This window comes from Anas platyrhynchos, chromosome 7, assembly GCF_047663525.1.
Source record: "Anas platyrhynchos isolate ZD024472 breed Pekin duck chromosome 7, IASCAAS_PekinDuck_T2T, whole genome shotgun sequence".
In the NCBI taxonomy this organism is placed as follows: domain Eukaryota; kingdom Metazoa; phylum Chordata; class Aves; order Anseriformes; family Anatidae; genus Anas; species Anas platyrhynchos.
The window spans coordinates 17550494-17575408 of NC_092593.1; the positions used below are offsets into that span (position 1 = coordinate 17550494).

General features: G+C 37.3%; 1 long non-coding RNA gene across 1 annotated transcript; it reads right to left on the minus strand.

The window, feature by feature from the left end:
• Nucleotides 1-7125: 7125 nt before the first annotated feature.
• On the minus strand, nt 7126-15981 carry LOC119717436 (uncharacterized). Its single transcript, XR_005266949.2, has 3 exons — nt 15830-15981; nt 15322-15449; nt 7126-14442 (listed from the first exon to the last, which is right to left on the minus strand). It is a non-coding gene; the product is annotated as an uncharacterized lncRNA (long non-coding RNA).
• Nucleotides 15982-24915: the final 8934 nt, after the last annotated feature.

The window sequence follows — 24915 nt, forward strand, 5'->3', positions numbered from 1 at the left end:
ACATGTACTCTGGCGCCTGTTTGCTTGTGTAGAGTTTTGCAGCCTGGAGGAAGATTCTAAGCATTAAAATTGAAATGCTATAAATTAAATCTTGTATGATTATTACTCTCTAAATATTGCAGTTGTTTACAGTGATCACAGAATTTTGACAGATTAATACAAACCATTAAACAATAATAATTATTATAGCACTAGAGGAGATCTCTAAGATGAGGTTGGTTTGTTACGAAAACATGGTCGGCATAACCACACACACCAGTATCCCTTAATTTATTTTGCTGTAGGACAGTACTCAGCCTGGAATTATCTTAGAGAGGAGGAGGGGGTTGTATTATTCTTCAAGGTTCTGTTGCAGGAAACATATTAACATTCATTGACCTTGCAGTGGTAATTTGTACTGATGAGCATCATTATATGACTGGTATATTAAAGGAGCTTATTAGAGATAGGAAGCATCCTATGCTATTCAGAGACACTATTACCATTTGAGATGTGGCTGTCATGGAGTGTTCACATACAGGAGACATTTGGAGCAGTGGAAAAATACTAGAACAGCTTGGCTAAGCCATCAGGTTATTGTGGCTCACAGCTCAACCTTTTAAAATCAAATCATAGGAAAATTCACATCAATACCTTCCTGGTAAATAAATATCACGTCTTTCCAATTTTAACCACAGAACTACTTTCTTTTAGCGGGTGAGTAAAAATTAAAGAGTACAGTGAATGAGAAATGCACATTTGGGAGTACAGAGTCACTTTCCATTCTGACCATAGAGATGCTGGCCGAAAATAGAACTGTGATTGCAGTATTCTAAATAGAGAGTCACCCTGCAAGCTCTTCTTAGGAGGTGCAACACATCTCATTACCACATTTTGGAAGAAATATGTTGTTAACAGAGGATTTTCTTCTTGTATTGAGGCCATGAATATAATTATCACTTGATAATTTACAGTGTGCCAACTGTTTTACTGCATCTAGTAAGCAATAAAGCACTATAGGGAACATGAAGTTTGTGGCACCTGCAACTCATTAAAGGGGCACTATCAGAAACAAAATGTTTAGTTATCATGTAGTGCTTGGCTTCACACAAGCAGCATTTAGGATTAATCTAGGGATGCTTGCATAAAAGACCAGTGGCAACTTAAGATGCTAAGGAGAGTATACTCTCAGAACACACAATATAGGAAGCCTTGACAATTTGTGAAGGGAAAATAATTTTCTTCCGATGTAGAATGTATCTTCTCTGACATGACATAGGAAGTTATTTTTCCTAATGGTCTTCCCTGTGTTTGCTCTTGCTTCTCATGTCCTGTAGACACCTCTACTAATAAAAGTGTTTACTATGTAACCACAGTTGAGGACGTTAAAAATGAGTCATTTCACTAGTTTAAATAAACAGTTAGGTACATAAAAGGAAACCTCAGCTTTTATTTCCTGATGAAATTGAAGGTTCCCTAAGATTATGAAGTTACTCTGCCAAAACAATACAGAGAATTTCAGAAGCACTATGGCAACCTTTTTGCTATGAGCTGCTTTCACTACCTGGGAGCTGCACAGCACGGCCACCCCTGCATGGACAATTGAGTGTGTTGGGCACACTTAATGCAGGCAGTATATTCAGGGTACAAACACCAGCTTTGCTGCATACATGTATGTTGTACAAGCACATATACCTGTTATGTCCTATGTGTTCCAGGATTGTTCAAAAAGAGCCTGGAATGAGACAGGCAGTACCACAAGGGCCAATAAACTATAGGATGAATACAAGAAAGCAACAACAGTGTGGAAAAATAGGCCTGGATGTACAAAAAGATGAAGGCTAGGATGAGAAATGAAGGGAAGCTTTGGTGTCAAGCTACTTCAGGCTGGGACAAAGAGAGACTGAAATAACAATAAAGATCAAGTGTATGTATATATACTGTTCTGCTTGTTGCCTGCTGCTGGATGCTTCATGTCAGAGTTAGCATGAGCCTTCAGGTATTTACGTCTCACCATTATGCAGTTACCAACAACATCTGTAAATTGCAGTGAGCGACCTCCCACCTCTGCCCCTGTTCCTTTGCTACCTAACTCTGCTAGTGGCTACTCCAGCAGAAGGAGCTGACCAGGGCATCACAAAGTTTGATCTTGGAATGACTCCTGTGGTCCAGAAATAAAAACATGTTGCCCAGGGATGGCCTTCCACATTTTTCTTTTCCACTTTAAAGATTTTTAAAGTCACATGCATGAGACTCTGAAAAGACTGGTTAACCCCCATACAATAGAAAGTGGTAGAGAATTTGTGCCGCAAATATTTCTGTGCAACTTTTAAAAAGGTAGTTCCCCGCTACCCTATTGTGAGCCTTTCTACTTTAAAGAAGAAAGCAACACTAAAACTAAGTATTAGAAACATCTAGTAACATGGAAGTTATTAAAAGTCTTATGTGTGGTGCCTGCAGATAGTTTGTTCATGATTCACAATTGCTCATGTTGCATGAGTCATCTTAAGGCAGATAATCAGCAATCTTCCAGCTATTTTCCCTTCCCACCACCAAGAACTTTGTAGGTTTGAATTAACAAGAGGCCTTGAAAAGTAGCTGGGAAATAGAGGAGGCTTCTGTTTTATAAGGATCAGTGTAAGTAGAAATTAATCTTTCTTTGGACTAAAGCAGCCCGCTGTTGAATGCTTTTCTATGCTTTCTACTGAGAAACCAGTGTAGGCCTCCCTTTTCAAAGCGAGGTGCTCAGTTTACAGCCACATCTTTGTGCTTCAGCATTCAAGTTGATGCAAGCATGTAGTATACAGCAAGTAGCAATTAGAGTTAAGTGAAAAAAGAAGAGACCCATATTTGTAACTCGTGTTTGAAAACTGATCCAATTAAAGTCTGTTAAATTGACCCATTTTACACTACGCTAACCATGAATAGGGCTCTGGACAGAGTTTTTGGGAGCGTGCCAGAGGAGGGACTATTGAACACACACTTTTACATATGAAGTGGCAAATATCCCATAATGGGAATGAAAGATACTAGGACCAATTTTACAAGAAAGAGTTTGAAGTCTTGCCCCCTTCCTTTACATTAGTCAGAGAATAACTCTGTTCATCCTTCCACATTCACTGCATAGTGCCAAACAGTTTGGGACTGGTAAAAATGTATGCAAATTTGTAAATTCATACTCGAAACTGTTTTCTGCTAATAAATGTTTTCTGGTTTTGCTTCTTGCTTCTTTCCACACTTTTGTTCCATTGTCATTCGTACCACAAAGGAAAAAAGAAAAAAAAAGAACAGATAGCTACTCACAATGGACTGATTACTACAGAAATGTGTTAGCACCAACACAAAGCTGATCAAGATCAGAAAGCTCTTTCTGTGGAGGTTTTTGTGATATTTTTTTTTTGTAGAAGTAATGACAAAATCAAAATGAAAAGAGTATATATATATATATTTAAAATTATCCTCAACATACTGGATAAATAATGTGCATCATGGATCAATATTCTGTACAACTTCCCTCAAAAGATAATAGTCATTTCATACCATTCTCTTTTTTTCTCACTGCAATGGAAAAAAATAGACATATAAAAACAAGCTTTTTTTTTTTCCTTCTATATACAGTCCTGCCTCAATCTTTTTTAACTGTTGAAAGAAGAGTCATTATCATAGTAAGAGTAGGCATCCTGTGAGTTCTTTAATTGCACCTGGTGCAACAGGTAGAGTTCTGTCTCCCATAGTAGTGATGCAGCACTTAACTCAGTAAGCCAAATTTATTCTGAGTGACTCATGTGTCTTCAACAGTTATAAAGGGAATTAGTTTGTTCCAATAGACTTAGCTGTTTCACAGGAATGCCACATACTTTTATCATTTTAATTAATATTCCAAGACTAAAATCCAACTCTCAGCCCTCAAGCACTTTCCATTTAATTCACCGTTTATTGCTTTTACAATATCTCTTTTGACGCAGTCTGTCATTCAGATTGCTGTTCTCAACAGCACTTTCTAAATTGCTCTATTTCCTAAACAACAACAATTATTTTTCTTAGTTACACCTTAAAGGAGGAGACGCCTTATACATGCATTTTTCATCTTTTTCTTAACACAGAGGTGTGAGAATTTCTCTCCTTTCTGGGCAAGAATCAGTTTGGAGATTCTTTCTAACACTGCATCAGAGTCGCACTGCAGCAGCTTAAGGAGGGATAGGATTTTTCTGTTATCGCAGCCATGAATCAGGAGTGCTTGTAATGTTTGCTTCATGGCAGCAGAGAACTCTTGGGTTGGATTATATGAAACTTATCACTGAAGAAAGCAAAGCAGCAGCAAAACTGAGAACAGCAGAAGGAGATTACTGTCTGGGACAGCATTTTGAATAATCATTTCCTAATTCCCCTGCAAATTTCTTCAACTTTAACACTTCAGGGGAAAAGAATCAGTTTCCATTTCCACAGAAAGAATGTCAAGCCCAAAGGTGTTGACTTTAGTATGTTTTAAAAAGAAGCCTGAACTTTTTTTTTTTTTTTTTTTTTTCCTGAGATCCAATTAAAAAAGTAAATAAAAGCTAATTTCTAGGTACAGAAGCCATAGCAAAAGTGCAGTAGAAGTGGATTAGGTTATGTTAATCTCTAGATACAAAAATACCATGTGACAAAACATAAAATCAGTATCTGCAGGACCCAATCTATTATGGTTCTTGTGTGTCTCCTTATCATAATAAATGAGTGCCCTTCAAATATTTAACAGTAAGACACCACCACTTTTTCTTCTGTCCCGCCTCCTTTTGCCTTCAGAAGAGAGAATTGTGGTAGATTCCTTTTTTATTCATTTTGTTGCCTACAAGTAGGAGTGCTCAAAGCCTGAGGTTAACCAAGATCAAGAATTCTGGACATTAACCCAGAAGAGCAGTCAGGAGTAACTATGAGAGGAGAGATTTACCCTCCCCTTTTCAGAGACACCCCACCACCAAACCTCTGAACAGTCCAGCAAAAAGAAGAGAAAGCAGCAGCGAGGTAAATGCTCTGCAGCACACTCTTGCCTTGGTTGCCTGCACTGTGTCCCCCAGCCTGCAAGCTGGGTGGGCTTCTAGTCAGAGGAGTGCAGATAGCAAGGCACTGCAAAAGCTTCTCTATCTACTTGCTCTCATTGCATTTTATCCACTAATGTAAATCTTTCCAAACCAATATCTGAATTATGCGCACAAGATATGCAGTCATAAATGCCGAGGCTGGCAAATCTTCTCAGCTGCATTAATCAATTCAACTGCATGTCTGGAAATTGTTTTTGGATGGAAACATTTACATGTCTAAGTCTTAAACTGTGTGCCTCACAATGCAGCCATTGAAAATTCCAGCCCCCAATGCTCTTATCGGATACACCCTCCCGCATACTTTATCCTATCTGCATACCAATAAAATCCCCACATGGAAAACTGCAAGAATGAGAACAGCCCACTGCGTTTTTCAAAAGCAGAGGATTCGGAGGCAGCCAGTACACTTCTCCACATCTCAGACTGTAAAGGCACATCCCTTCACTGTATCTGCTAATAGCTATTAGGATGGATTATTGTTACAGCTGCTAATTGGCAGCTGGGTTTGAATGCTTGAAGAGCTTTGTGATAGGCTGCCATCTAGTTATTAGACAAATTGATAAAATACACCCATGTGGTATAGCTGCAGTAACATGAAACTCATTTTTTAGAGATACAGCAGACTCCCACATCCATCTTGCTGCTTTGCAGTTTTTGAAGGAGCAAAACAAGACAGAGAACAGGGGGGAAATACCCAGAGTGTCTGGAAAGCCTCTCGTTTCAACCTTTGCATGTACCCAAGAGGTGAACATTACTGGGGTTTGGGGAATGTGTTCTCCTTGGAGTGAATGCTAATTTAAACTTTCACTGTGATCTGATATGCTTTAAAATACAGCAAATCCCTTATTTATGAGAATAAAGGCCATGAAAGGGCTTTAGAATCTAACCCTAGGGGGCTCTTCAAGTGCACGAACCCAGCCACGTTTAACACTTGCGCTTACTCTTGGACGGTTGCTTGAAAAGGGTAAAGAAAAATACCTGGTAGGCACCCTCTTTTCTGAGCAGCTGTGAAAGATTCTTGCATGAAATAAACAAAACAGTTTCATAAGAAAATGCTTTCTGGTACTGCAGCTATTACACTTTGCTATTTAGTATTCACATTTCTGGAACAGAGCTGTTGCATACATTTTTTATGACATAATCGCTCACATAAATGCAGCTTTTGGAATGCTGACAGGCCAATAAAGAAACCTTGCTGCATTTGGGAAACAAATAACATTTCTCATCAGGTCTCACATCAAAAAAAAATTATTAAACGTCTCCCTTGATTTTTGTGATTTGCTTTATCCCAATAAAGCCCATAATGCTGGCAATGAGGCATTATATAAATATAAGATGCATTTTAAAAGCTACAAACAATTAAAAGGCAGTGAATTCTACAAACAAGATTGGAAATATGTTCCATGAAGAACAAGCGTGGTAAATTAATTCTGTTAAGCTGATGCAGTCACATAAGGTGCCCTGGAATTAATAGTTACACTTATGTAAATCTTAATTAGAATTTGCTCCATTGCCTTATATATTACTTCCAAAAGTGGGGGTGTCACTGCTAAGAGAAATACAAAAGAGTCCTTTCAGAGAACTCTGCTGCTCCTTTGGGATGATGTAAAGCCACCAGCATGGGGTGTTCCCTGCCGTCTGCCTTCCTGCCTCCCCTTCTCCACTGCCTGGGTCAGCGTCCGGACTCTCGTCAGTAACAAATCTATGCTGAATCTTCTCACAAGATTCTCAGCCATAAATATGTGCATCATTTGTCATTGGTTTGGGGTCAAAGTAACATGTCAGGTAACAAATACAGAGAAGACTTGTGTGGTGAACATTCACCATGTATTTGTTTTACTCTTGTTACGATGGACAGTATTCCCTTCAGCAGAGGCACAAGGGACAGGAAAACTCTCCAAACATCCCTCCCTGTAGGAACCCCCTGCCAGGCTCATCTGCAGACATCCTAAGGCTCACGGTTCTTCAACATTAATTAGTTTAGTATTGTTCTGATACTTCCTGAAATTAAGAGGTATAGAAATATTACCATAGCTGCTTATTTGCATTAGTGCTTCCTTCTTGAAAAATAAAAGAAAGTATTCCAATAATACACAACTGTGCAGCACATTCAGAGAGATTTAATTGGAAGCTGCCTCATACTTATTCCTAAAAAATAATACTTTATAAAAAAAAATCAACTGAATTTCTGACATGAACCCAGGTTACATGTCACAGGCTGTTTGAGGAGGTAGTACCTTCTCCCTTTATGCAAGCTGTCCATCTGCTACTGTCTGCACCAGAAATTCTTAGCAGGAACGGGAGCTTTTAGTACCTGTTCTTTTGCTGTTTCTACATCTGCTGTCAAGTCAATTCTCAGTCTCATTTAAACCCAGTCTTTTTCTGGTCCCAGTCTCTCTTGAGCAAACTTACCAAACCGATAAGCTTTACCTTTCTTGGGGTACTTTCACCCGATGTCCTTGTTCTCTTTTTCCCTGACATCCTACAAGTGAGGTCACTGATAAGTCCCTGAGGACAGCAAGCAATTCTGAGTCTGTCTGGAAGCATGATAACTCTGCTCTGCTCAACAGAACTAGAAATATTCATGCCAGTGCAATCCATGAACTGGAGCTAATATCCCAAATATGATATGGCAGTTTCTTGAGCTGAACTAAACAGCCAAAACACCTTTTGTATTGTACCCACTAGTTAGTGGTAATCAGCTTTTTACCCAATAACTAGATGCATAATTTTATGGAAGGAACATAGTACCAAACAATGAAAATATACAGATGTGAAACATGAAGATTGTCATACTATATAAGCTTGGTGGTTCAGTGTTCCAGCTGTCCTTTTTTCGATAGTGGTTAGCACTTCATCATCCTGAGGAATGAGGAAGAGCCCTTGAAATGAACAACTGTGGTTTTGACCATGAGCAAAAAGTCATAGTAACTCTCCCTTAGTCAGTAGAATTGCTCCTTCTAACAGACCAGGAGAAAGTTAAGAAGTTCAGGGCTTGAAATGTCTCATAAATCTGTACAGACATTGAAGTTATAAAGGATGAAGAGATTAGAAAAAAGCTTGGTGTTTATACTGCATGGAGGCACGTCTAAGATTCATCTCTATCACGCAATGAAGTGACAAGCAATGAGACTGGTGCTCATTCTGAGTGTAAGCTGGTTTATCTGCATAGGACAATGAAATAACCACAAAGTGCTATTAGCTAGGATCCCATAATTGGTACAGTTATAAAGAAGGGGAGTTGACCAGTGGGGCCACAGCACCACCTGTCTCCTGCTTCCTGGATCTGAGTTGGCTCAGGTCTTGTGTAAGGAAGACATTTACAGTGGAAGAGGTGGAAAAAAAGTTTACCTTATCTCAGTCACAGAATATCCATATCAAGTTTAAAATGCAAGGCCAGGATGAGACATAAATCCTAAGGGCACTTGAAACTGTTGTGTAATATAATGTGAAGAACTAGTTCTGGCTTTATGATGACTAATAAGAGAAAATAGAGTAATATTAAAGTCTTACAACATATTACACTTATAATTGGCTGTACAAACATATTTTTTGCCTTTTGTTGTAACATCCTCTTTAGAAATCCCTTAAAATCCAACATAAATGTTACTGTACAAAATTACCATTCATTGTAAATGGTTATAGCTTCACTAAGAATTGATTTTTACCATGCTAGAGTTTGGGCAAGGACTTAAATATTCTGTACTTTTTGAGGTAACTTACTCTGTAAGAGGGCTGGGTGTGTGGATAAACAAACTATTTAAGAGAAAGGACATGAGCAAAACAGGAGTGAATGGTTCATAAATAATATTACTCTTGACACTAGAATAATGTCTTCATCCTTCAGTTGAATGACATTCTGGAGCAGCCTTCCATGAGGAGTTCTGTCTGTGATTCTGCAGGCAGAAGTAGATGGAGTTTTGAAGAGCAGTATGTGATGCGACTGATGACAATAACATGGCTGAGCTCAATAACCTAGGAGTGCCTTTTCCATCTCATGTTCCTAGATTTCTTCATTGCAGATTGAAAAGGAACAGTGTATTTATCTACCCCTTCAAGTTTCTTTAGTTCTCTGACATTTGCATTCTCTAGACAAAGATTCAGCAGATAGTCCCCATCCAAAGCCACTTCAGCATCAGTGGAAAGACTTCTGTGATATTCAGTAGATTGTACATTAAGCCCCTGGCATACGGAAGGGGGAATCCAAACCACACTATGCAGATTATTTTCAGGTGGTCTATGAATTAAGGTACCACAATTTATCCTGACATGTGACTTTGCAGAAGGGGGCATCTTCTTCTAAAGCATCATAGGAGAATCCAGACTTACGGTGGCTGGCAAGTCTTGCTGCAGGTGCTTGAGCTTAAGGGAAGATTTCAGAGGAGCTGTGAGTTCTTCTTAGAAATTTCACTCTACGTGAGGAATTTTTCCCAAATGGAGGAAGTAACTGGGCCTGATATCCTCATAATTATCTGTGTACCAGAGCAAACTTTTCTTTCTTCCTTCTATTTTACTAGACACAGATTGTGACTCTCAAGGCACGACAGAGCCGTTGCTGCAGCCAGCGTAACAAAGGCAGAGAGGAGCTGTACACACCTTGCAGCAGGAATTTCAGACCAACTTAGTTTTTGGTGAACTGAATGCTGTCAAAGCTAGAAGTTGCAAAGGTTTTCCAGAGATACCCAAACGGTAAATGCTGTGGAAAATACAGCTCCCCACAGCTGATTAACAAAGAAAAAGAAAAAAAAAAAAAAAGATAAAAAAAAAAATGTCCATGTCATAATTGCTTACACAGAGTGATAAATTTAGCATTATCAGCATTAAAGTAACATTTCCCAACTTGGGGTAGGCACTGGTCTTGTAATGGGGGTGAGTCAGGTAGGGTACCGTCACACACATCTAAGACTACTTCATACATACATATAGAGATTTCCTCATTTTTGTCATTGTCAGAAAATAATTTAAAATGTGTTGATCAAAGTTCTGACACTCTAGTACTTAAGTATCTGTGCCTGCTTTATTTATTACTTTTGAATGATAATTTTTCCTTTCTCTCAAAGGTTTATAATGATTAACTGATACTTATATAACTTCTTGGAAACAAAGGGTACTGTGTACAAGTGATGAATTGTATTCTGCTGAAATGTCATTCTTTTAAAAAAGTTAAACAGCTCATTACTTTATGGGGTGCAGCATCTGAATTCATAAATTAGGAAACCTATTCACAACAATCTTTTGCTTTATATGTTGAATGAAAGATTGACTTGTAATTACATAAAAGGCAACATATTTACAATCACAGGACAATCCCTGTTGCTATGTGGGTATAATAAGATTTGACCTAATATACAACAGAGAAAACAAGCTTCACTTCCTAGTTCTGTAATTATATACCAGGCTTTGCTCAGTATTGTCCTTGTTTACCCCAAACCTGTTCTCATGCAATAAAAAGAAAACATTCTCACTTAAGTGTATTTTACTGAAGAAAAATCCAAAAATATCTTTTCTTCCCTTCTTTTCAAAACTACCAGATTTTAGCAGAACAAACTATGGAAAAAAAAAAAAAAAAAGTTATGTTCTGATTTTAACTGAAACCCTTTAACAACACAGACCTAAACAACAGGCTGAATACAACCAGGGCTCAAGAGCTGATACAATTTATCCAACAGATTTTCCTGAGTGGAAATTAAAGCTGAATACTTTATACTGGCTTCATATTCGAGTGCCAGTTGATAGGTGGTCTTACATTGCATACTACAGAGGCAGAAATCTCATTCTCACTGAAAGAAAGATATGCAGATTGCTCACAGTCACTGCCATTTGACTATCAAAACTTGAGATATTCTCATAAAACCGAAGTATTGTATATGCCCACTACACAGTTTTAGATACTGAAATAAATTCTTACGGCTTAGCATAGAAAGGATTGTTAATTTAACACATCTGTGATTTCCTCCAGGTTATCATTCATTCTCACAAAAGAGAATTCATTCAACATAAAAATGTATTTTGCAAACGTGTACTAGCCTGTACGATGATTTAGAATAATTGCTTAAGTATATGCAAAAGTGGTGTGGATACACAGGAAGCATTATATTTTCTTCATAGAGGACTGATTACTTGGAACATGCTGTGATTCTTCATAGCATTTTTTGACAACACACCTCTTCCAGTTCCCTTCTGGAAGCTGCATTTACCTACTTTTACACCTGTTCTGGAAATACTTTATCTGGGAACTAGAAAACGTGTTTATACTGCTAGGAAGTGAAATTCTCCAAAGGGGCTTTTTGAATTTCAGAAGACAACTCTGCTTCAGGTTTTGAATTTTCCTGTTATTTGCTAGCTGGATAACTCTGTCAGCAAAAACTCCTATTTTAGGTGATTCAAACAATAATTTTTGTTTGGCGAGCTTACTCATGATTTTAGTAAGGATGAGCAGCAGAAGGCAAGGCATCAGACTGTATGTTGGCATCATCTGATGTAGCTGTTCTACTAGCAAGAATAAAGGTTATTTCTTAGTATAGACTACACATAAGGTAATGTACAGTGTAAATTCAAGTTCCTCGTAGGGATAGAAGAAACTGGCAAAATGTTTCTCTGAAATCTGGCAAGGTTTTATCCATTTATTCTGAAGGGCTACTCAGGACTTCACTCTACAGAATATTTAAAGGCTGGAAATATTTTTCAGGAACCAACTTGCTTGGAATTTTACAGGCTGATACTAGGGGAACTATAATAACACATTTCTGAAGAAGTAGCATCCCATTAAAATATAATGGAGAGCAGAATTTAAGGGTGCCCCAATTGTATTCCCCAAAGCTGAAGCTGATGAACCCAAACATTCTGAAGTCGCCTATCTGGTATGCTCTGGGTCTGCTTGCTCTAAGCCCAAACCTGTAGGGACAGTGATGAAGCCTCTGCCATCCTGCCTACATTTATTTCCTGCTCTGTCTTTCTGTATCTGTTTGTCATCCTGTCTTTCACTTGCATCAAGAGATTTCTATAGCAGGTAGTGTTGTACCGTGAATATACAATGGGATTTTAAGAAAATGCAATGAAATATCAAGGGGAGACCTATTCTGTGACTAAATAGTCAAGGTATTATGATAACAGTAATGAAATAACTGTGTAAATAGATGTGTGTATGCACGTAAATGCTTGTAAAGTCTTTCTTAGAATTTTAATGTAGTTTGCTCTGATAAAATTTACTGAGTTTACACAGAATTTTGTATAGGGACTAGCACTGGGCTAAGGTTTTGTTGATTTGTCAATCTGTTTTTTTAATGGTCTGAAAACCAATAATTATTATTTTGAACGAGCTCCCTATTTTAGCACCACAGTTATAAAAATAAAAGCAAAAAGTAGAAAATAGAAAAATTTTGAAAAAGAATCCTTATGTCTATCATCCTCAAAATGAGTACCTGTTGAAAGATAAAACATGCACAGACACAGGCAAAATTTTTTTGCAGACTTCACTTGTCAGTGCTCATGAGTCATCACTTACATAATTGTGTAAGTGACACTAAATGTAGTGGGTGGGACAGCTGTGACCTGAGGTTAAATGTCTCTACTGGACATTTCAAGGGTGAGTCTGTATGATTTCTTTTTTGGAGGCTTCAGTTAGTGTTGGACAGTATTTGATACTAAACACAAGTATCTGTAATGGTACCTGTTCTGCTTCATTTTTGTTAAGTGTTCCCAAAATCTGACAAACCATCTGGCAAAATACCCACGCACTGAATCCATACCAAATTCAAGATTCCAGTCTTGATCTCCTCCAAAGATATTTGGAGCTGTTACCTTGAAATGGTCAAAAGAAGCATTCAAACGTTATAGGAATGGATTCCATATTTCCATGGACTTCCAAAGAAACAGTGTTTCTCTGAAACTATAAAAGATTCATTACAAATGTGAAACTTCTGTGGCTTGAAGACAGAGAAGAAAAAACATGCAGGGCATATATAATTGTCAGAATAACAACACTCATACGGACAACGTTTGCTATGCACTTTCCATCACTTCTCCACCTGAACAGAATGGAAGAACCAAAGAGCAAAAAGCCTGGTAAAAATATTTAGCAGAGCCATCTTGTTTTTTAGGTATTCAAACACCCCACAATCCATACAGCTGTCAAATTTTCCTGATATATAGTATGGATAGAGAGTATAGGGCAGATTCATTGAAGGGAAAACATAACTAAATTAATAGTTACATGTTTAACAAAGACTGCAAGTTATTGTTGCTTTTGAACAAACACGAACACATTCTTTCATGATAAGACTGTTAGAGAAAGCCAATCTCCAGCACTTGTACTCAAGGCACTTCTACTTTGTGTCTTTACCTATTTTTATATGCTAAGCATTTTTTATTTTTTTTTTGAGAGGAAACAGCATTAATCTTTTGTGCAAGGGAGACAATGAGTTTGATATATTCCAAATATTTTAAGATGCTTTTTCTGCTCTTTCCCTCTAGCCCATTTCTAATCCCTAATTACTCCCTATTACACATGTCAAAATAAGCAGTAGTCTTAGCACAGCAATGATCAATTCAATTCAGTTACACTTATACATGCCTGAATATCATCCACAGTACTTTTGAGGATTTACAGCATTTTGAACATGCCCAGAAGGTCCTAACTATCTACCTGTGTCCAAACCATTATTGCAAGGTCCTGGTTCAGGCCAAGACCATTTTCTTCTGAGTCAGTCATGGCAGATGACCTTTAAAATTTAGCCTTCTTCTCCATTTCTCCTTTGCTCCACAATGAAATCATGTAAAAATATTTGCTAATGTGTTTAGTCAGATTGTCAAAAGCATGTCTCAATACTTTATTGATAAGCATAGTTTTTGAGATCCTCAAGTGAGTCTGAATATGCACACAAATTCTGCTTTTCGGATAGGACAGACTAAGCATCTCTTCAGTGTTTTCCAGTGTTTACATCCAAACATGAAGCATTGATTTTTGAGTAATCTTTACTTATAGGAATAGGAATTTGCTTTGTTGGTACTCATGATGCTTAATTATCTGCTACACGTATACATGTATACAGACATGAAATTTTAAAAAAATACTCAGATGCTTAAATAATTATATATATACACAGGTGTGCAGTGTTTATACATATAGATTTATGCCATCAAAAAAGGTTGTAATATATACTTTAATTCTCAACTGAATGTATTTGGCCCTCGTTCTCTGCTACTTCTATTTAAGGCTGTAGCAATGAAGGGAGATATATGGAGTTTCTGCCCAAATTACATAGAGGATAAAGTAGTCTATGTTGTACCAGCCAGCTATGTTCCTTCAGAGACTCCACTGTAGCTGAGTTGCTCAACAGTCTGTGTTACTTATTTTGCTTGGCACAACCTCCATAGCTTGGAGCTGTAAGAAGAGAAAATAGAAAGTGGTTTAGGAATGAGCTGTGCTGATCTTAAGTCTCGTGAGGATGCCTGACCAAGAAGGGGTGGCACTCTGCAGGAATGCTAGATGCTGCCTTAGCACTAGGAAAATGGACAAAAATCTCAGTGGTTCAGAGCTGCTGATCCAAAGAAAGGAAATATTACCTCACTGTTTGTATGGATCTGTTCCAACATCTTTAACATTAATATAGTCCATTCATTGGTGGCAGCTAAGACGTATGTCTTTAACTTAACCATGAGGAGCCCAGTTGCAAGAAGAGAACCTCCAAATTAGTTTCACAGAGAGTACATGTCACAGTTGTATGTATGCACACAGGTATGCACATAAGAAATGTGAAGATGAATCTTTTCAGAACTTATAAAGGGTTTACAGAACTGTACTACGAAGGTATCGTACCTTCCTTCACACACCATGTGATAATGTCATATTTACTGTCAATTTTATTTGATTCCGTGTAACTACTATGCTACCCTTCTGCTCTGCTTTAATTAACAAAGTACCTTAGCTCAAAGACTACAATTCAAGGGTTCTTTCAAACTATATTAGGCAGCTAAAAAATGAAATTAAAAGAAAACAGAGTTCCGGCCAACAGAAACAAGTGACTCATTTCCTTGTGAAAACACACAAGGTTTATGTTACTCTGGCAACGATGTTCACCATTCCAGAATAAAGTCTCTTTGCTCCCTTCAGAGCTTTTATGTATTCCTGTTATAGTCTATGTTCCACTGTGACCTAACATTGAACTAAGTTATTCAGTTATTCACAAGAGACTGTAAGTTATGCTTTAATTTAGATAAATTCTAAGTCTGCTACTTTGACAATGAACTAATACATACATACATTCTTTTTCACATTGAGGACTTAAGATGGAAAAAGTTGTTTCGGAAACAGATTGGTAATGTGCGCCACACCAGAACTGTGTGCTGTCATGATAAAGTTGAACTGCTGGGACTACATTCACCGTAACCCTGCAAACAACAAACACATCAGAATTCCAGGGGCTTGTTTTCACAGGGAAGTCGATTAAATTGTATAACACATGCCAAAATACAGGTTAGGAAAAAGCCCAAATTTATACTCTCATTGTGAACATAACCACTTTTCAGGAGAATACCAACATAATGGGGATACAGAAATTCTGCCCTTTGGAAATCTTGCCAAAAAAAAAAAAGGTTTTCTAATGCAACATCTCTCTCAGATATAAAGATAAAAAAACAGCATGTAGTAAGAAAGAAGTAAAAAGTTCCTGTTTCAATCCAGAACTATAATTTGGAATCTATTACTGATTTTCTTCAATATGAAAGATAGCAAATTGCTACTAAACTGACAAGACACATTTTCTGCTTACATTTTGAAGCTGCTGCCCATGTACTAGGAGATTCCTCTGGAGTTAAAAAGGAATTCAGGGGATTTCGTCTGCTTGAGATCTTGCTTTTCTTGATACGGAGGTAAACTTCAGCCTTAAAAGTAGCGTTTTCACAGAAGACTGTGCACATTAGAAGTTCCTAAATACTGCGTAGGAAAACTCCCACAGAACACATGACAAGCAGAAATACGTTGCCACAAACTTCTGTAGAGTAGCTGAATTTGAAATCCATATGTCAAAAAATGGAATTTTATGGCATTTATGTGCACACATAGGTGTTCAGCTAAAGGGTGTCATTTACCTGTCTCTAACATTTTTTTGTCACTCATGTACAGCTCTGTCATGCAAATTAAATCTTGGAGAATTCCCATTAAAGTTCCTGAAAGCTTTGCCAAGGTTTTGCTCTTGTCCCTGAAAACATCAGGAAAGAATAGGCAAAATGCCATTTTGTGCCCAGATAATGGTAAAAACATCTTCATTTGTTTTCAGAATTAAAGCTTCACTATTTCAAAAGCAGTATATTAATACTAAGATGGAGTGTCACAAGAAGAAAGCAGAATGTTAAACTGAATTTGGATAAAGATAAATGAGAGCTCTGAAAAACTTTTATTGAAAAAATAGTGTTTCTTAAATAAAACCTTCCCAAAAATCACTGACACTTTTTAAATGCTTCCTGGGCTTGGCTAGAATCTCATTAAATTACTGATCTTCATGATGACTTTGACAATGAATTCTATGATTTAGTTGTGGAACCTACAGCCATGACTTACTACCAAAGCCAAAAGCATAGTAGAATTCAAAACACGATTACACATCCTCATCCAAGTTCTTGGCTCCAGTTCTTTCTGCTGAACATTGCTGAGACAGCAGGAAGTAGATGGAGAGAAGTCTTAAAGGGGCAGCTGTGGATTCCCTGACACAGAAAAATCCTTGACTGAGGCAAAGTTGAAGAAATTCTGTCCTGCTCAACTCTTTTTCTTGATTGAAAGACATGGGTCAGGGCTGAAAGTTGGCAAGGAGGCTGCTGCCATGGGATCCTCATTTTTCTAAGATGCTCTGTATCACATGGCACACCTTGTAGATATATTTCTCTTGTTGCAGTATACTGGTGGCATTCTGAGCATTGTTGAAGAAAAAGCTGTTTATGTACATGACCAAAGTGGGGATTAGATGGAATAAATTAGATAGAACCATACCACTTTGAGACATACAAGCACTCATGTTCCAAAGCAAAAGCTGCCTGTCAGCTCATTGTTAAAGGTCTAGATGACAACTTCCTTTCTATGGTTTCTTGTATAGTTCACTCAAATATCTGGACTTAGTCATTAGCAGATGCAGACTACATGTTTGGACACTGAAGGGCTTGCAAGCCTTTTTCCACATGGCTATTCTTCTACTGCAGCACTTCTGTTTTCACACAGAGATGCAGTGCCAACATACAGATAAGAAATGCAGGCAGAAATATTCTGCCTTTCTTTTCATCTTTAATAATTGAAACAAACAATATATAGCAGAGTCACCAAGCAAAAAATGCTGGTTTATGTGAGTGATTGAAGTGAAAAGGCTTCCTTCTTACTGTAAGACCTCACAACACTGTGTACTGCCATAAGCATTCTTGGATATTACAAGGTATTGAGTAAGTACTACATAATCAGCATGTGCTCCAAATGCTTGTTATAAAATATGCATAAGCTGTAATTGCCTGTGAAAGTTGAATGTTGATAAGAAATAATAATTGTAGTTTTGGCCTTGATCCTTAAAAGACATGTCTCACACTCTAATAAAATACAGTAGCTAATATAAAACTCATTATTAGCTTATGAGAAAGGAAATAATTTCACCTAGACTAAATTGTACCTGTAACATATAAATATATTAAAATTGATAAAATTGCACTAGGTTACACGAGCCTGATGCTTAATGTTGACTGCTATAAACTCATGAAACTACAAGAATAAATTTCACCTTAAACTGTTGCATGCTGAATATCAGCTCCATTTCTCCAATGTGCCTGGAAACCTTCCCATAAGACACAAGCACACAGGAAGAAAACTGCCTGACTGCAGTCAGCAGCAAATGACAATTACGACATCTCTGATTACAGCATGAGGTCCACTATTGTCAGCAGTAGCTTGCTCATTGCTCATTGTTGTCATTTTACTTTTTTTTTTTCCAGTGTGTACATTGCCAAGGTAGTTTTAAAATAAATAAATAAATAATAAGTACAAGCTGAACCATTTTTGAGGACTCAGAATAATATGCTAAAAAAACAGGAAAGACCATGTTGTACAGCAGCAGCCTTTCACATCCACAAACCTTCTCCCATTACTGGTTCACAATGAAACTACTGCAAGTAAAAGAGATGCTGTGAGAGTCAGTGGTTACAGCTGGAAAGGAGGTTTCTCAGATGTGTCTTTCAATGTGAGGGCAGAGACATACAAGTCGTATTTAGCCACAGGAAGCTTGCACAGGTGGAATTAAGATGACTCTCTCATTCTGACCTGTTTTGCAGAGGAAACAAGCTGGTACATTTTTACTAGCTGGAGGGGTTTTTCCCCAAGCACCTGGCAACATTGTTAGGTGAAATAAATTACAATAATCAGCCCTGGAAGTCACAAATGCATGGATCAGGAATGTATTACACATGGGTCTTGCGAGCTCTCCAACTCTTTTTTTTTTATTATTATTATTAAAACACTTCAAAGGACTGCTTTCACCTGCAAAAAATTGTTCTTTCAACAATAGTTTTGCTGCCTGTACAAAAAAACAAGGTCATTGGGAAATATGTTTTCCTTTCTCTGGTTTAAATAACCTGCAAAGATTGGTTGTCAAAAAAAATTAAAACTAACATGACTTGTGCCCTACAGTAAACAGTGCCTTGAGTGACTGCTTGTATTAGAAGCAATATGCACTTGCAGTTTGGTTTAGAGGTGCCATGCAAGTCGCAGTTATGACTTTTCAGGCTTTGCATGGATTTGTTGTTAAAAGAAACTTACTGCCAAAGCAAGTAACAACAAAAAATCACTAACAGTTTTTATTTAAGTGGGTCAAAAATCTTGCTTCTTTAAAACAGATGATGGCTCTCCATGCATTTAAAGGCAGGTAAAGTACTTTGCAGATCAGCGTGTGAGTATCAAAAGGAGGCTGTTTACTCTGAGGACCAGTCTTGGAACTGTAGCCACCCCTCAGAAATCAGAGACCATGGACATAAGGACTTGAGACTGCCCTCTGGCTAGGACACCTGCATTTCCATCTCACGCAGTGGGTATTGGCAGAGAAGGCCAAAGCGCACCCTGGCTCCCTGGCTTGTACTGAGCTCTGTGTTGTTGAGCAGAAATACCTAAGCTGCTTCTAAGCTAGCTAACCAGTAACTAGCTAGTTAGCTAACTGGAAGCAGGGAAACACAGAGCTCTCTGCAGGCTTGTTGCCCTTCTGAGAAGCACTGTCTTATGGTTGGACCTCCTACACAGTCAGAACCCATCTGCAAAGCAACTGTCGAGGGTTATCAGGGGAGCTATGCATGGAAGAAAGGAGACAGCTGGTGAAATCTCAACAGAACAAACTTGAAGCCAGATCAAGCTGGTATTAGCCTGGGATTCATTACTGAAAGTGAAGTTACGCCAGTTAACAGCAGCCTCGGAGTAGAACCCAAGAACACCACTCATTACCTTGGGACTGGGTTGTGTTTTGTTTTGGGGGTGTTTTTTTTGTTTTGTTTTTTTTGGTTTTTTTGGGCAGGGGGGTGGGGGGGGTTGCTGTTTTGGGAATGTGCTTTCATATGGGTTACTCTTAACTGTATGTATATATTCAGCAGGCTGCCAAGAACTGACAACAGCTTTCTGTCTACACCCTGACAGCCATTCTCCACTTTCTCCTCTCCTGTGATTTACTGAGTAACTACCACCCGCTCACACTAAATAAAGGGCAAAGTGGGCTAGGATAGGAAGAAAAGGAGGCTCACTGGTTGTACTAATCCCAAAATCACTTTAATATCTTCTGAATTGCAGAAGGGGTTAATTACAGGTAGACACACAGGAAGGGTGGACAAATAGACTGTGAAAAAAGAACAATTAAATGAATAAGTGAGAGAAGAAAGAAAGGTGAAATCCAAGACCAGGTAAATGGAGAAGGATATATAGGGTGGGGAAGAGGAAAAGAGGTTTGCATAAGTAGCAGGTAAGAGAAAATACAGGATTTTGTTTTATTTTTTATTGGTGGAGGTAATGCAGAGAAAGAAGAACTGAAGGAAAGCAAGGCTCTGAGAATACATTTAATAGTACATTAGGTAAATGATACAAGGAAGCACATGTAGCTTATTGAAAGCAACAGGGAATATTGCCTGACCCAGGCTGACTTGAGTTGAAAAATATACAGTTTAATTTACATGGACTATCTTTTCAGCTAGTAAAGGTTCACCCAGGCTAAGGCAATTAATATTCTCCCACAGTGAAAACAGTATCTGAAAAGAGTCTTGACTTAGTCATATTCCAGCTTGCATTCAGATCACCACAGTAAGACCAAATCTGTTTCTCACTCATGTTTTTAAAAATACTGAATATAGTCAAGCAATTCCATGCTTCTTATTTACGGTTTCATGCTCTTCTAGTTCTCTTCCGATCTTTGAGGACCTAGAGTCTTCTCATAAATGCATCTGGACTTCACCAACATCCAATGCCATCTTAGATACTATATGTGATTCCACACATTTTTTTTTTTATGTCATAGAGGTTTTAAATCTCTTAGACCTATGAAAGTCTGAGTGGGGAGTGCACTAGAAGAGACAGGTTAGATATGTGATCTTTGCCTATAGGAAAAACATGCTGGTGATGAGTTTTCTCTGCCTTCAACTACTCAACTTCATTACTACTAGACCCTTTCTGGTAATCTTTTTATTGCATTAGGAAGGAGATCTGTGCTTAGCAGTAAATGACATATAGGTTCTTCCCAAGAGTGCAGGTAAGGGATATTGTGTTTTGAGTTTATCAGTGATTGCTACACAGGTTACACAGACAGCTGGCTGTGGCAAGTCAACATCAATGTGAAGATCCACCCACATAACTAAATATGAACATGTATAAAGCTCTCGGTCTGAGTCATTCATTTTTACTTACCACAATACTGAGCTGAGGAAAACAGGCAGCAAGACTTGACGAATGCTTGCCCTTATGCTCCACAGAAATTCTCCTGCATAAATATTTTATTTAGTTTAAATTTAAAAAAATAATAATCTTAAAATATTTTTCTACTGTTCTGTTCAAATGGTATTTGGTCCATAAAAAACTGACTGCAAATTCGCATCTGGCTAAGCTCAACATTTGTCTTTGTGTGCTTCATTTTATTTTTACTTTAAAGGATTTTGGGTTTGAGGGTAAGGATGATAAAGTGCTGACATTTATAGGAACATTTCATTATTATAGTTTGTATTTGATAAAAATATATGATTGAACTTTACAAATAAAATCCCCTCTTGCTTGAGCAACTCTGGTTTATAACGGGAAGTCTAACATACTATTTTCTGTAGTGTTCTTATTATTTTGAGGGGAAAAAAAAAAATCAGATAAAATTCCAGCTCAAGATGTTCTTCATTTCAGTAACAAGCAGAGGAAATAGATCAACTACAGATAAGATACAATCCTGGTATAAGAATACAGAAATGAACTCTTTTAAAATACATGTTGATGCCACACTAACAATTGTTCATTGATTGGCAATGAATGATGAGTACCAGCTCTGGGTAAATAAAAGACACTTACTCCTCTTTTTTTTTTTCTTTTTTTTTTTCCACTTATTGTAAGTGTCATAAAGACATCAAGAGTACATAATGTATGTCTTTGAATCTGGAAATGTACTTTTTAGAGAACAGTACAAAAAAAAATAACGATGCCAGTGTTAAACTTGTAGAAGCAGCACTATGCTTGTTTTCTCCCACTGCTTGGGGAAATTCCAAGAATTAATTCAACAAGATGGCAGAACAAGGTTAACATTATGGTTGTCATTGATATGTCCATTGATACGATTGAAGAACATGCAATTCTTTAACTCAAAGATAATAGTGGGTTACCCATTAGCTGGGGTAGTTCTGTTATCCATTGGCACTCTCGTATTTTAAAAATGGCACTCTTAATACAAGGTGTCTATTGTTTACAACATATGTTTTCCTTGCTTCTTGAGTGTGGTTCCAAATAATCCTTATATAAAGAATTTACTTTTTAAAAGAGTTCAAAGTTTAGTGATGTAAGAATAGACAACTCTTTTCAGCTAAACCTCTCTTTCCTCACCAAAGAATAGACACAAAAATAAATGTTACCTAGTGTCTTACCTAGTTAAAAATTGGGCTTTGACCTGGCCTTAATGTCTGTCTGTCCCTTGAGGAAGACATAAGAACATAACCTGCTGAGCTTCTGAGCAAAAACTATTGACTTGGAGATAGAAAATACATTTAGAATTGGAATCTGATTTATGTCGAAGATATTATGTGTGGCATTGCCTTGGCAAATTTTGTTTAATTATGGGAAGTCATAAATCTTTGGAGTCATTCCCCTTTTTGATCCACCTCAAATGGACTTTCTGAGTTTAAAACAAATTCCTACTATAGCAGAGGCTTTTTTTTTTTTTTTTTTAAAGTATCCTCTAATCCCACTCCCATAAATGGTAGCTCAGTATTTGCATTAAGTCTTATCATATATGATCCACTCCATATTTCCTGGAGTTAGTCAGAAGCAGGTATCGATCATTTGCAAACAGTCACATATGGCTCCCAGTCATATTTTTAGATAACCTTTTTGTAACAAACAAAAGAAATGTAATAAGCCTGCAGTTGTGATTCTTAGTCTTCTAGACTGCCATTTTGTTGACTTGTGGTTGACGTGATTTTCCGTACTTATTACTCTCTCCTTCAGTAGAAGATGCTTTGAGTGGGGAAAGCAGCTTTTAAACAAATGCTTTCTTTAGAGTAGAGAAAGAATGGTCACTTGTGAAATAGTGCATTTTAGAATGGGTGTTCTCCATTGTATGTTATAATAGGGGAAAATAAACGTGCCAAACTGGTTAAGAGTGAATCCAGTCTGCCAACTTTCTCGCTCCAAGGTGAGAACTGTGAGGGTAAGGATTGGAATTTGCCTAACACCAGCCTGTGACTTGGGAACTTCCTTCCACAAAGATGGGATAGACAGCAAGGCTTTGTGTCGAAATACAAAACGTATGCCTTCAACTCAGCTTTACCACAGAATTAGATAAAATAAAATAGGATGTAGAAAGAATAAACAAACGAACAAAAACCCACAAAGATTCCGCTAATGTAAATGTCAGTAATAGAATAATAATCTTACTGATATGTTTATGTAGACAACAGAAGTACTCCTATACACAAATATTTCCTTCTGGAATATCTGCCTAGATAAATGCAGCCAACATGCTGACAAGATCTTTTTAGAACATTGCCATGTACCCACTGCATGAGTCAGCTTTTTTGTCCACATTCAGAAGTCTCCATTGCACATCTTGATTTGTGGAGTGGAACAAGCCTATTAGACCAATGCAGCTGCAACTGGAGGAGAGATGGCCCTCTTTGGGTTACAAGAGAGAGATATTAAAGAATATATTAATCTGTTTTCCAGAGGATAAGGTAGACAGCAGAGATTGCTATATCTGAGCTGCTAAGGTTTCTTATAAGCCCTGTAGAGAGAATGCAGTCTGAAGGCCTTGCACCCCAACTTACACTTCAGTGTAACTACACTGACATAAATAAAATTGCAAACCAGAATTTGGCCTAAAAACTCATAAAGAAATATGCACCACGAGACCCCCATCAGTGTGCCAGTTTTAGAGGTAAGGTATTTTATATTTTAGACTTGAAGGATTATATTGAATGTCTTTAACTGTTTGCATTTTACAACAGCTCAAGAAATTAAATAAGCAATAACCTTAGGTTATGATTCTTCTTGCTCATTTTCAAGTAAAACATGATGACCTTTTTATACCCATACAAATATTTGTGCATGTTAATTACACAATGTGGAAACACACAAGTAAGTATGTTAGGCATCTTTTACAGAAAAGTATACTTCTCTGAAACAAAACTTTCTCCAGTGATCATTTTTATACTACAAATAGACTTCCACTGCTTAATTGTTAATTTGAATCTTGAATTTGCATTAGCACAGAATTCAGAATTTTCCCTCAGTCAAGATCAAGACTGAACAGAGAATCCCAATTGAATAAAAATATTATTTAAAAAAAAATAATAATAAAAATTGGGGGAAGCCCTTTGCCTTTTACATCAAATGATGGCAATTGATCCACTAGATAAAAGCAAGAAGATGAAAAAATAATGTGATGGATAAATATTAACTGTGTCTTTGTAGCTGTGAGATAGTATGTAAATGAGAGTGGTGAGAGAAATAACAGAACCCAATTTTCTTATCAGCCATTTTAAAGTTCTTAATTTTCAGAAAGTCTTGTAACATAACAATCTTCTAACATTCAGAATTCATTCAATGGTGGCTTCTGCAGAAAGCTCATTTGAACACATATATCTAGTTCGCATCCTTATCATAATATTTCAACATTTTGTGTCATTCATTACTATTTAACCAAAAGATGAAAAAAGAGATGATCTTTCACTGTACTGTTTAGACATTGAAATGAAGTAGCTCCAGTGTAAAAGAGGAATCAATATCTCGAGTTGAAATAGGTTTTTGTGCACTAGATTTTTGTGACCCTCAATCAAGAACAAAAGGACATTCTAGATTGAACAGAATAATCAGTAAGAGACAGTAAATGTGAATGATTTTGTTTCAAGGTGTTCAAATTAAGATGCTTGACAAGACAGCTACAAACTGAGTAGCCCATGCTCTTGGGCTCCTTAGATCTCCCAAGAATTTATGCTTTTATTTCATTTAATTGATTTTTTGGGTCAAAAGTTGTGGTTTGCACTTTCCCAATACAAATATATAAATGTATTGAACTATGTATGTGTGTGTGAGACTATATATATATACACACATTTCAATGTGCTGTTGTTTATTATTCTTGTGCATCCTACCATGGTTAAAATTTTATTTACCAGT